Source organism: Scyliorhinus canicula, chromosome 5 (genome assembly GCF_902713615.1).
Source record: "Scyliorhinus canicula chromosome 5, sScyCan1.1, whole genome shotgun sequence".
NCBI classification, from domain to species: domain Eukaryota; kingdom Metazoa; phylum Chordata; class Chondrichthyes; order Carcharhiniformes; family Scyliorhinidae; genus Scyliorhinus; species Scyliorhinus canicula.
In genome coordinates, this window is record NC_052150.1 from 14152271 (window position 1) to 14166650 (window position 14380).

General features: G+C 49.1%; 2 protein-coding genes across 2 annotated transcripts in view; one reads left to right on the top strand and one right to left on the bottom strand.

Annotated features, from left to right (window-relative positions):
• LOC119965783 (acyl-CoA dehydrogenase family member 11-like) overlaps positions 1–14380 on the bottom strand; it is a 122972-nt gene that overhangs the window by 39099 nt on the left and 69493 nt on the right.
• Positions 6428–14380, top strand: part of LOC119965784 (atypical chemokine receptor 4-like) — a 39144-nt gene continuing 31191 nt past the window's right edge. The window contains exon 1 of the mRNA XM_038796611.1: positions 6428–6448. The gene's annotated coding sequence lies outside the window, so the exon portion shown is untranslated. The remainder of the gene's footprint in view (positions 6449–14380) is intronic.

The following is a 14380-nucleotide window of genomic DNA, read 5'->3' on the forward strand; positions in this document are numbered from 1 at the left end:
ACAGGGTGGAGGTGGGGTGTGGGGGATGTGTGTGAGGAGTTAAGGGGGGTGAGGGTACAATCTCAGGGACCCCCTCAACAGACCCCTTCCTGTCTGACAGCAGCCCAAACAATGAAGGCTGCCAGGCCCCACGCCCCCCCCACCCCAACCCCTTGCCTCTGCTGCATGCACAATAGCATCCGAGGTTGAATGAGGCCATTAAGTGACCATTAGTTGTCCAGTTAAAGGTCTCAATAGGCCTATGTGTGGGTGGACAAGCTGCCTGATGTATTTCCCGCCCACCACAACATGGGCGAAAAGTCAGCAGTGAGCAGAGAGGTGGTGGGATGTGAACCAGCATTATTTTCTGAGCCCCCCCCCTTTATTCAATACAATACTTGGGAGGGTTTGGGGGGGGGGGGGGGATGCCATAAAATCCAACCCCATGTTATGCTTCTGTTTTACATCATTGTCCATATATAGATATATTCAGTACCCCTGAATATCGGAACAAATATTTTAGCCAACTCCTGATGGGCTAAGATGGGCGGCAGGGGGCACAGTGGTTAGCACTGCTGCCTCACAGCGCCAGGGATCCGGGTTCGATTCCGGCCTCGGGTGACTGTGTGGAGTTTGCACTTTCCCCCCGTGTGTGCGTGGGTTTCCTCCGGGTGCTCCGGTTTCCTCCCACAGTCCAAAGATGTGCAGGTTTGGTGGATTGGCCATGATAAGGTTGCCCCTTAGTGTCCAGGGATGTACAGGTTAGTTGGGGTTACTGGGATGTGACGGGGTGTGTTGGCCCAGGTAGGGTGCTCCATCCGAGTACAGACTCGATTGTGGGCTGAATGGCCTTGAGGAAGTGAGCAAACAAATCTGATGGACAGTAGGACCCTGAGGGTATTGTGTTCACAGACAAAGAACAAAGGAATTTAGCAAAGCCTGGCTAGAGACCCTTGGGGGAGCTTTGCCTCATGGGGAGAATAGTGAAAAGGATGCTGGGTAAAAAGGGGCCTAGGATAAGTGAGCCAATTAGGATATATGACCAGGTCAGGAGGTGTGTAAAATGACCAATGGGAAGTTTGTATGCGAATCGTGATGTAATTTGAAGTATATCTCCAGTGTTCCTTTGTTTGAGGGTCTCTTTATCCTGGGCTCTGCAGAAGACAGTGTGTGTGTCCTGAGGTCCTATGGATTGAGTCAGCCTTGCAAGTTAGTTATTATTAAATGATATGATACCTGCAAATCCATCTCAGATTTTATTGAATCTAGACTGACAGCAAAATAATCAGGGATTAACAGCCTCCTTCTGCACTGTAGGGATTCTACAGATCTACACCATGCAGGGGATGAACCAGGGGCTGAGAATGGTGGCCCCTCCGAAGCCATATCCTAACTTACTTTCGCAACAGTACAACAAGTATAACACGCCAACTACAATGAAGCTGCTAACACTGGAGCAGGCCTGTGTGAACTGAGACAGTTTAAAATGTTCAGCTAACCGAGAACTACTTGCGGTCCATGGGCAGCCGTTCAAAGCAGTGTAAGGCTATCCCTTTCGGGACAATCATGTTCTGCCTCAGTTAAGCCACGTCCGGCTGTGATTTCTGCAGTTATGCTGCGGAGTCCCTCTCTGAGCGGCTGCTCTTTCTGGAGATTCTGCTTCCCTCTAAATCTGACAGACAAACAATCGGGTTCTCTGTGCCTTGCAGTCACCATTCGGTGCAGGGCATGACATTTGCAAAATCATGACAAGAAACTGAATCGAGTCATTTCAAAGGAAAATGCCTGAAGGCATCAGAAAGAAAAAAAACAACTTTCAAGTGAAGTTGTGCCATCATGTCGGCCTGAGTCTCCTCCTACCAGCCTCCTTCCCGTACCAGCCTCCCCGAACAGGCCCCGGAATGTGGCGACTAGGGGCTTTTCACAGTAACTTCATTGAAGCCTACTCGTGACAATAAGCGATTTTCATTTCATTTTCATTCATTTCATTTCATTTCATCTGCCATGCCTGAACCAAAATGTCACCAAGGCTCCGATTCTGGAAATCCACCTCCAAACACGACACCTACCGTCCAATTTGTGTTCACAGATCTGCAATACCCTCCTGACACCCCTCCAAATCCCAACTTCATTTCCCTCCTTTAAGATATTCCTCAAAGCCTAACTCTTAGACCAAGCTTTTTGCTCATAATATCTCATTACGTGGCTCGGTGTTACATGTTCTGTTGCAATGTTCCTGGAAAGCATCTTGGGGCATCTCATTTTGTCAAAGGTGTTGCATCAATAGAAGTTGCTGCTGCTGTCGAAGTGCTCCAACTGGGAATATTACTTTTGCCGTAACCTCCCCCAGGGCCACAGGGAAACCGTTGTCGATCTCCCCACGGGATTCTCGGAGTGCGAGCTTCCCGGGTCAGGGGCGGAGGGAACCCGGCTGGGGCTTGTTAGAACCGAGCATAAATGGCGGCCCAAACAGGGACCGGCAGGTTGGTTGTCCCAATGGGGGCGGGACAGTGATTGTAGATAGTTGCTGCCGTGGGCAGAGTATTGATAAAAAATAAATCTTTTGCTTCAAGCCGCTGCCTTCCTTGATCATTAAAATTTCCAAACAGAATGCGGGTATTAAATAGCTGTAACCCAGAGAGTGGTTACAATGTGTAAATCACTGTCACTCGAGGCGAATAGAATCCTGGAACAGAAAAAGCCCATTCTGCTCATCTGTCTATGTGCCGGCTCTTTGAAACAATTATTCAATTTGTCCCAAACCCCTGCCGTTTTTATTAACCTGATAAGTTTGTCCCTTCAAGTAGAACAAAAATCAAAGAGAATTACAGCACAGGAACAGGCCCTTCGGCCCTCCCAGCCTGCGCCAATCCACATCCTTTATCTAAACCTGTCTCCTATTTTCCAAGGATCTACTTCCCTCTGTTCCCCGCACGTTCATTTATCTATTTAGATGCATCTTAAATGATGCTATCGTGCCCGCGTCTACCACCTCCGCTGGCAAAGCATTCCAGGCACCCACCACCCTCTGCGTAAAAAACGTTCCACGCACATCTCCCTTAAACTTTCCCCCTCTCACCTTGAAATTGTGACCCCTTGTAATTGACACCCCCACTCTTGGAAAAAGCTTGTTGCTATCCAGCCTGTCCATTCCTCTCATAATTTTGTAGACCTCAATCAGGTCCCCCCTCAACCTCTGTCTTTCAAACGAAAACAATCCTAATCTACTCAACCTTTCTTCATAGCTAGCACCCTCCATGTCAAGCAACATCCTGGTGAACCTCCTCTGCACCCTCTCTAAAGCATCCACATCCTTCTGGTAATGTGGCGACCAGAACTGCACGCAGTATTCCAAATGTGGCCTAACCAAAGTCCTATACAACTGTAACATGACCTACCGACTCTAAAACTCATTACCCCGTCCGATGAAGGCAAGCATGCTGTATGCCTTCTTGACCACTCTATCGACCTGCGTTGCCACCTTCAGTGTACAATGGATCTGAACTCCCAGATCTCTCTGTACATCAATTTTCCTCAGGACTCTTCCATTGACCATATAGTCCGCTCTTGAATTGGATCTTCCAAAATGCATCACCTCGCATTTGCCTAGATTGAACTCCATCTGCCATTTCTCTGCCCAACTCTCCAATCTATCTATATTTTGCTGTATTTTCTGACAGCCTCCCTCGCTATCTGCAATTCAGACCACCTATACCTTCGTCCAGATCATTTATGTATATCACAAACAACAGTGGTCCGAGCACGGATCCCTGTGGAACACCACTAGTCACCCTTCTCCATTTTGAGATACTCCCTTCCACCACTACTCTCTGTCTCCTGTTGCCCAACCAGTTCTTTATCCATCTAGCTAGTACACCCTGAACCCCATACGACTTCACTTTTTCCATCAACCTGCCACGGGAAACTTTATCAAACGCCTTACTGAAGTCCATGTATATGACATGTACAGCACTTCCCTCATCAATTAACTTTGTCACTTCCTCAAAGAATTCTATTAGGTTTGTAAGACATGACCTTCCCTGCACAAAACCATGCTGCCTATTTTCTTCCAAATGTGAATAGATCCTATCCCTCAGTATCTTCTCCAACAGTTTGCCTACCACTGACGTTAAGCTCACAGGTCTATAATTCCCTAGATTATCCCTGCTACCCTTCTTAAACAAAGGTACAACATTAGCAATTCTCCAGGACCTCACCCAAGCTCAAGGATGCTGCAAAGAAATCTGTTAAGGCCCCAGTAATTTTGTCCCTCGGTTCCCTCAGTAACCTGGGATAGATCACATCCGGACCTGGGGACTTGTCCACCTTAATGCCTTTTAGGATACCCAAAACTTCCCCCTTCCTTATGCCGACTTGACCTAGAGTATTTAAACATCCATCCCTAACCTCAACATCCGTCATGTCCCTCTCCTTGGTGAATACCGATGCAAAATACTCATTGGGAATCTCACCCATTTCCTCTGACTCCATGCATAAATTCCCTCTTTTGTCTTTGAGTGGGCCAATCCTTTCTCTAGTTACCCTCTTGCTCCTTATATATGAATAAAAGGCTTTGGGATTTTCCTTAACCCTGTTAGCCAAAGATATTTCATGACCCCTTTTAGCCCTCTTTATTGCACGTTTGAGATTTGCCCTATATTCCCCGTATTCCTCCAAAGCTTCATCAGTTTTGAGTCGCCTCGATCTTCTGCATGCTTCCTTTTTCATCTTAGCTAGTCTCACAATTCCACCCGTCATCCATGGTTCCCTAATCTTGCCATTTCTATCCCTCATTTTCACAGGGACATGTCTCTCCTGCACTCTAATCAACCTTTCCTTAAAAGACTCCCACATTTCAAATGTGGACTTACCCTTAAACAGCTGCTCCCAATCCATATTCCCTAGCTCCTGCTGAATTTTGTTATACTTGGCCTTTCCCCAATTCAGCACACTCGTCTTTGTCCATGAGTATTCTAAAACTTACGGAATTGTGATCGCTATTCCCAAAGTAATCACCGACTGAAACTTCAACCACCTGGCCGGGATCCAATTTCTCCAATTTTCTCTTTGAACAGTATCACAACATCATGCTTCCCCCACCATTTCAAACCGTGCATTCCAGGTTATAACCACTCACTGCTTAAAATGCCGTTGCCTCTGGTTTTCTCCTTGGCCAATTACCTCAAATCTCCCACCTCTGGTTTCTCCTCATTGACTCCATCTCCTCATTTACTCCATCAAAACTCTCCGGTATTTTGAACAACCTCTATCCATAAGACCATAAGACATAGGAGCAGAATTAGGCCACTCAGCCCATCGAGTCTGCTCCACCATTCAATCATGGCTGATATTTTTCTCCCCCCCCCCCCCCCCCCCCCATTCTCCTGCCTCCTCCCCATCACCCCTGATCCCCTTATTAATCAAGAACCTATCTATCTCTGTCTTAAAGACACTCAACGATTTGGCCTCCACAGCCTTCTGCGGCAAAGAGTTCCACAGATTCACCACCCTCTGGCCAAAGAAATTCCTCCTATTTCTGTTTTAAAGGATTGTCCCTTTAGTCTGAGATGGTGTCCTCTGGTTCTAGTTTTTCCTACAAGTGGAAATATCCTGTCCGCGTCCACTCTATCCAGGCCTCGCAGTATCCTGTAAGTTTCAATAAGATCCCCCCCCCCCCCCCCCCCCCCCTCATCCTTCTGAACTCCAACAAGTACAGACGGGATAAATGAAAGTGTGGGCACTGGTGTGGAGTCACCGGGATGCTAATCCCTCTGAAACGGAATGAGAACTTTTTCAGAACTGCAGGGACTGAAGCAATTGAAGGTGGGAGTGTAGTTCCAGGCAGGAGCACAAGACACAGATAGATGATTCTGTTTACCTTCTGCATGAGTGACTATGGGGAATGTACAATCTGCACTGAGGTGAATTTAGTTCCCGATCAGTATCCCTTCCGATAATCCTTTTGAACTCTGTGAATAGAAGTTATGACGGATAGTGTACGAAGAACAACCTTGTCTTTTTCTTAAACAAGGCTGTGACTATCTGTCTTGAAGTCTCCGAGATGGGGAGAATCAGGTCAGTGTGTCAGGGCTGTGCAAAGTTCATCCGTGAGGCGGATCCCCCCCCCCCCAGGTGGCTTATAATGTTCACCAGACAGCCTGAAGTTTTCACTCGATTTGGAGATTCGGAGAGAAATGTTACTCTTCTTACATCTTGGAAGTTTTATCTTGTCAAGATTCACCTCTCGTGGGACGTTAATTAAATTGAATGGAATTCACGACCGTGTGCAATTTATTAGATTAGTTTGGGCAGATTTACAAGATTGTTGCCAGGGCCTGAACTTTGCAGCTGCGAGGAAAGGTTGGGTAGGCCGGGGTTGTTCGCCTCTGAACTGAGGAGCCAGGATGAGGGGCGACCCGACTGAGGATTGTGAGGGGCCGCGATAGAGAGATCAACTGTCAGATTTGAGGTATGTGATGAATGCAAGAATTTTAGAAATTATGGGCACGATCTTCCCGAAAGGGAACAAAGTCCCTGAGCGAGGGCGTTTAGCCGCGCGTTTCCCGCTGCTCGCAGTGCTGAGAAACACATGGGTATTCAGCGCGACTCGCTTTGAGAAAAGGTTCTAAAATGGGGAACGTGCGGCCAAGGTTGCACAGAGCCCCGTTCAGCGGACCTCCCTGTTGGAGCGAGAGATCGGGACGCCATTTTTGAAATGTCAGCCAGGTCTCCGAGGCCCTGAAAGAATCCCTGACCTCCCTCCCCCCCCCCCCCCCCCCAAGCCCGAACACAACATGGGAGAGTCCCCCGGCCCCGCTCCGCAACCCCAACCCCACGGCAGGTAACCCGGGCCTGATCGCGTGTGCGCAAAAAGCGGCAGCTTGGCACATTGGCAGTGACAGTTTTCTGGTGCGGCACGTCGCCACCGGCAGTGGGATTCTCCATCCCGCCAAGCCGGCCTATGGGGTTTCCCATTGTGGTCACCCCCACGCCGTCAGGAAATCCCCAGGCGTAGGTGCACTGCTGATGTAACAAAGAATCCCAACAGCAGGGAATCCAGCCCCATGAAATGCTGGTTTGAAAGGCTGCTCGGCTTATTGGAGACAGGTGCAATTAAAGCATCGTAAAAGTTCGAACGAGTGGACTTTTGTTTATAGAAAGAGGACTCCCTCAGGAGTAGATAATTAGACACGTTGGACGGGATCGACCGGTCACGGTCAGTAGATGATTCCGGGATCTACCCAGCTCGCCACCCCTCACGTGCTTTTTAAAAACATCTAGAGTACCCAATTGTTTTTTTTCTAATTAAGGGTCAATTTAATGTGGCCAATCCATGTACCCTGCACACCTGCTTGGGTTGTGGGATGAGAGCCACACAGACACGAGGAGAATGTGCAAACGCCACACGGACGGTGACCCGGGGGTGGGATCAAACCCGGGTCGTCAGCGCCGTGAGGCTGCAGTGCTAACTACTGAGCCACTACCTCTTGGGGTCTAACGCAATCTCGCTAGTCTCACTCAAATATGCGTTCCAGAGATTGAACCAAGGCGTGAGATCCAGCTTACTCGCTTTGGAGACCTCGAGGGAGCGCCGTTCAGTGCTGGTCTCCACAAACGAGGACCAGACGGAACGGCACTCATGGGGGTCTCCCAGGGGGTTGGAGGGCCCCAGGTGAAGGCCCTCTGGGCAGAGTGGTACCCTGGCACTGCTGGTGGCACCCGTGCATCCTCACACTGCGAGCCCGGCAGTGGCAACCTGGCACTCAAATAATGCCACCTGGGTGCCAGGCTGGCATTGCCAAGGTGCCACGCTGGCAATTTTTTCACGGCAGTGATCGGGTCAGGGGTTGCCCTGAATAGATGTGTGGGGGGCCCGGGAACCCCCTTATATTTGGGGCTTGGGTGGGAGGATTTGGGGGCCACATGGGGCGATCGAGAAATCGGGATGTCATTTAAAAATGTCCGAAAACGGGGCTAGGTGCGGCCTTCTTGTGCAGTTCCCAGCTGAGGACCTGATCTACCCAGATGGGTGTTAGATAGCGGGGTATTTCTCCACACTCCGAGCGCCAGGAAACACCCGGCTCATATCGTGCTAAGGGACTTTGTCCCCATTCGGTTAGATGGCGTCCACTGAGTTTTAGCTTAGTGTGATGATGTAACTAATAGGAGGAGTCAGGGGCGGAAGCAAAGGTTGCAGTTTAAGAATGTTGGGCAGCACGGTGGCGTAGTGGGTTAGCCCTGCTGCCTCACAGCGCCGAGGTCCAAGGTTCGATCCCGGCTCTGTGTCCCTGTGGCGTTTGCACATTCTCCCCGTGTCTGCGTGGGGTTTCGCCCCCACAACCCAAAGATGTGCAGGGTGGGTGGACTGGCCAGGCTAAATTGCCCCTTAATTGGAAAAAACAATTGGGTACTCTGCTCTGGGTACTCTGCGATTGGGTAAAGCACTGCTCCTTCCTCACCTGCGGCCTCCTTGTGCAGTTCCCAGCTGAGGACCCCATCTACCCAGATGGGTGTTAGATGGGTGTTCCTCACCAGAGGAAGGAGCAGTGCTCCGAAAGCTAGTGTTTGTAACAAACCTGTTGGACTTTAACCTGGTGTTGTAAGACTTCTTACGATAAAGATAGCCGTTAGGATTGTTTCATTGTATTGTTAAGCATTGGTTAACATGTAATTGAAAGCTAGTTGTCTTGATGACGTTAAAGTTAGTAATACTGTTTGTTTAATATACCATGGGCATGATCTTCCATGAGCACGACACGGCCAGTACATGCCAGGAGACGCTGCCCGCAGGCTTCCTGGCAGTCAGTACGCCTCGAGAGATCTACCCAGACCTCGTGAGGCATCGCGATCAGGATCCCATCCACAATGGGCGTGATCAAGCCTTGCGTGCCTAAGTGGGTTTTAAACCCCCTTGAGTATGCTCACCCAAGATCTACCCGACTCCCGATATCTAACGGCCCCAGCCGGGCGTCGTTCCGTACTAGTCCAAACAACCGTGGACCAGGTGGAACAGCACCAGGGGGTCACCCAGACCATTGGAGGTCCCAGGGTGGTTGCTGTTAGGGTGCCAGTGCCAGGGTGCCCACGTTCCAGGGTGGCATTGCTAAGGGTTATGGTCTGGGGGAGCTATGCCCATGAAAGGAGGGTGGAGCCGTGGAGAGGGTAAGGAGAGGTCTCTAGAAGGTTGGAGAGATTAAGGGTAGGGCTCCTGGAAAGGGAGGGGGGGCTGGAAAGAAGCATGGGAAGGCCTGAAAAGTGGTGGGCCCTCAGCTGGGTGCCATCACTTTGAGGGGGGGGGGGGGGGGGGTGAGGTAATGTCCATGTTGGGGGGGGGGCTGACGTTGCCCATTCGTGGGAGACCCACAAGCTCACTTATCAGGGCACCCTTTCAAGATGGCGCCTGATCTCCGAGGAGCCGGTCTGGCCGGTGAGTTCAGCTCCCCAGTGATGAAACTAATTCAAAGAGTGGGCTTGACCAGGGCCCAAAAGTGGTTAGATAGCTGTGGGGAACTCACCGACAGAACCGGAAAGGAACTCCCAGCAAAACCCACCACAAATGACACTTAGAAACATTTCTGTTTGATTGCGTCCCATATTTCTATTTGTGCGTGAAATCACTCCTGCAGCAAAGTATCCTTTCCTCACAGTCTGACAAAATGTAAGGGTTTCTGTCCAGTATCCCAGCCACTATTGGGGTCTTGTGCTGGATTGTACTAGGCGATTGGTGGAAGGATTAGAACGAACATGAGGGGAAACGTCTTCGCCCGGAGCATAGTGGGTGTTTGGAATTCGCTGCCTGGTTTGGTGATGGAGGCAGAAATCCTGAAAAAATTTAAAAGGCACCGAGATCAACAGCGAAAGTGCTGTAACTTGCAGAGCTACTGCTGGAGGGCGTGATCAGAATGGGCAGTGAGAATTTTTAATTTATCTTGTGACTGGCGCAGACACGATTGGCCGAATGGCTTCTTTCTGTGCTGTAACTTTTCTGAGGTTGGTGCATTGAGTAACTGTTGAGTAAAAGCAACATAGAAACCTACAGCCCAGGAGGATGGCCATTCAGCCCACTGCTCCTGTACCTGTGACAAACAGCCATTCAACCTACTCTCACTTTCCGCCTCTTGGTCTCTTGCCCCTTAGGTTATAGTAGCTCAAGTGTATATCCAACTGTCTTTTCTTTAAACACATTGGGCGCGATCGAACGGCCTTGTTGCGCCCATCTTGGTGGCTCTGCCAGGGTGCCCATGTGGCATTGTTAGGCTGGCAGGGGCAGTGCCAGGGTGCCAGGTTGGCAGTGCCAAGGTGCCTGGGTGCCATCTTTCCCGTGTCGGGCATCAGGCCTGGGAGTGCCCTGCCTTTATGAGGTGAGGGGGGGGGGGGGGGGGGGGGGCTTGAGGGTCCCGCAACAGGTAAGTAGGGGGAATGGGGAGGGGCTCCGGAGGCCATGATGGGGTTATGAGAGATTGGAACGCTGAGGCACAAAAAAAAGAGAGTCCAATTTGATAGCGGGGTTGTTCACGGTGCCCAAACGGCTCGCTAATCATGCCCAAAACGGGAATCTGTTTTTTTCCCGTTGAATCGTGCCGGTTGTACAGGATTTTCCAGCCCATCCCGCCAGCGGGATCTTTGGGTCCCGCTGAAAGCGAGCCCCCAGCGACTGGTTCCCTGGCGGCAGGAAAGGTGAGCCGTGGGCAGCACAGTGGCACAGTGGCTAACACTGCTGCCTCATACTGTGCTCACCCCAGTCCAACGCCGGCATCGCCACATCAACCCAAAAGATGTGCTGGGTAGGTGAATTAGCCATGCTAAATTGCCCCTTAATTGGAAAATATGAATTATGTACTCATAAGACTGGCGATCAAATAGAATCCGATCAGGACACAGAATACACAAAGTGTCAGGGTATCAACTTCCGGGAGGAAGTCTTCTGAAGAAAAATCAAGATTACCATTCAAATTGTTACAATCAAAAGCAACATGCCGTTAAACAGACAATGGAATGCATTCGCCACGGGGGTGATTGTTACACTAACAACAATTAAAATTGTAACAGCTATCGACCGTAGTCGGCAAGGTGTGAGTAGAGCTGTCAGCTCCTCGTGTGCGTTTTGCAAGCGTGAGGCAACATTGCTAACTTGCTGGGGCTTAATGTGGCCAATGGCCAGTAAATTCCCCAGCTAAAAATCCATCATTCCCATGGAGTTAAATGAACGACAAATAAATATTTATCTTGAGTTTGACGGCACGCCGGGCAAACGCAGCAAGTTTACAAAAATGAAAATGCTGGAAAATCATCTGTGGAGTAGGGAACGGAGCTAATGTCTGGGTGATACTTTGTCAAAGCAAGTTTACCTTTGGGTTGGCAATATCCCCATTAATACTGATAAAAGGAAATAGCTACGTGAATCCAGAGGGCTGACCTTTTACCTGTCTCTCCCCCCTACTTGAGCAATACCATACTGTCCACAGGACAGGCGCTCCATGTTTATGTGCTGCACATGGCTGACCAGAGTTATCTCGATCTGTTCCGCCATAGACACACCCAACACCTGGTTCAATGCCTTATCTAACTTTCGTGGCTTAGAAGATATATCAATAGACACAATTAAATCAACCTCGACTCGCTGAGAAGCATGATTATGGTCATCAAAATAAAATGGGAACGTAGCCAGCGAATATTAATTCCCTTATCTCCCAAACTTTTGAAATGGTAAAATGACACAGAAAGGCATTGTTGAACACAAAGACTGTTTTGGCTACTCAACACTGTTATTGAATAAACTGTCTGACCAATATTCAGAAAGGGAGTGAAAGCCAAAAGTCGAAATAAATTAACTGTTCGTTGCCCTCTCTGCTATCTGTACGTTCTCCCTCTGCCCTAAATGGTGGCCATATTTGTCTGGATTGTTCCAACATTAAACTGTTCCGGAGTCATAGGGCTGAATTTTCCCAGCTCATTGACAATGGGCTGGGAGTAGGAAGGGAATCCCATCGTCTTCCTACAGCCGCGCCGTATTTCCAGGGATGGGAAACTTGACGGGAGACACTTGAGTCATGTCGGTGGCCAATTTTAAGGGGCGCTTCCCACTTCCAAGGGCATCAATAAGGCCCACTGTCACTTGGGGAGACCACCCAGTAAATCTCCATAAGGCACAGAAGAAGGCCCTTCAGCCCATCAGGTGCAGGGTGGATATGTTCCATGTCGATGCCCTGCTATAGCAAAGATATGACCCAATACTCCCATCAGCAGGCATATGGTTAACTCACCGCGAGACAAATCTTTCAATCTCATTGAAGCGCAACACCACTAAAGTATGCACAAACATGTAATTATATGTCTGTGCCTCACCCTGTTTTTCTGCCTGCCAGACAAACGTTTAGGAGCAATGTTTGTATATTGTGTTCCTGGTCGTTAATTGTAGTTTATGTGAGGGAAAAATAGGTTGCTGGCAGTTGAACGTAGGCAAATTTCACACTCCTGCATCCGACACACAACTGTGCTTTACTCCTACCACGGAAAGTGACGGTGTCTTTGCAGCGATGCAAGAAGCTGAGGCTATTGTTCGGGAAATTGGACCTGACTGCAATCCAGGCATCACCAAACAGTTCATCAGAGTTAGCAAACTTTTCAAGACGAGATGGCGTTCACTTAAACTGAAGGTCAAGCAGAGTTAATGATTTCGCTAACTTCTCAATAAATGCCTGTATTTTCCGTGGGCGCAGTGGGATCGCGTCCAAGTGGGATGTTCATGAATCACGGTGTGACTCACCGTCTTGAGTCTTTGCCATGGTCGTTCGCAGGGCGATCGTTTGAAGCCGGCGGTGATATCTGACGATGAAGTAATGTCTTTAACAGAATCGGGCAACACCCTGAGATTTTGTGACTGGTTTGATTGTCCTCCAATGATCCTTTGATGTTTAGGCTTCCAACGGAGGGTTCCGTCAAAGAGTTCAGAGTTCAGTAAAATGGGGTTATCAAGGGGTCAATTGTGAAATATGTAACACTCCCTCTGCAGAAAGTTATAAAACCCCTACCGTCTCTCAAACCAGAATATGGGGAAAAAAATCTTACGTCGGTCGACATGCGCAATCTCTTCCCTTAAAAATTGGTGTGGTCTGATTTGTTTTCGATGGGAGATTTCATTGTAAACTTGTCAGTTTGGGGGGCAAAGTCTTGCATTTATTTAAAACCTTTCACTACCACCGTTTTACAGCCAATGAAGTGCTTTCGGAAGTAATTGAGTCAGAGAGATCCACAACACAGAAAAGGCCCTTCAGCTCATCGCCTTTGCGCTGACAGTCTAATCACTGTTCTGAAGGTCTTGTGGCCCTGTGGGTGGCGTCCCAACCTCTGGGCCAGAAGCTGCAGGTTCAAGTCCCACTTCAGGACATGACGGCCATGGTTGGTGAACTACATTCATAATGAGGCCGAACAGGTTGATTACCAGCCTGGAAATACTCCCAATAGCACATGATAGCAGGAGGTAAGAGCGGGGGACATTCCTGGTCAGCTACACTGCAGAAAGCAACAGCAAATCACTGCTATGCTCTGCCAAGTGTAATCATGGACCAATCCAATGAACGCCCCCGGTCGCTTACATCCTCTTCAGGCCTGGCAGAAGAAAAGAGAAAGCATTGTGGTAATGTAGGAAATGTGGCAGCCAATCTGCAGACGTGTTTCCCACACGCAACAATGCGATAACGACCGGATATTCTGGTGATGTTGACTGAAGGATAAATATTGGCCAGGACTCCCCTGGCCTTCTTTAAAATGGAGCCATGGGGTCTTTCACATCCAGCCGAGGCACGGTAGCACAGTGGTTAGCACTGTTGCTTCACAGCTCCAGGGTCCCAGGTTCAATTCCCGGCTTGGTTCACTGTCTGTGCGGAGTCTGCACGTTCTCCCCGTGTCTGCGTGGGTTTCCTCCGGGTGCTCCGGTTTCCTCCCACAAGTCCCGAGAGATGTGCTGTCAGGTGAATTGGACATTCTGAATTCTCCCTCTGTGTATCCGAACAGACACTAGGGGATTTTCACAGTAACTTCATTGCAGTGTTAATGTAAGCATACTTGTGACACTAATAAAGATTATTAGTATTATTAATAAGCACATTGGGGGTGGGGGAGAGGGCTCAGTTTAACATCTCGTCAGAAAGGCGGATGCAAAAGGGGAAGAACGGTTGACTTTTTGTTTGTTTGCTAAACACGGAGCGCAATGATAAAACTATGTCAAAAAATATCACTTGTGCCAGAGATCAAAATAGGTGGTTTCCTGCTGACCACTCCTGAAGACAGAAGTCTGTCCATGAAGACAATTAATATCCCCTTAAAGGACACAGGCGCGGTTTTAATGTCTCATGTTGCAGTGTGTGGGTTTTGTAGCCCGGTTAGATTACACTCTCGTCAA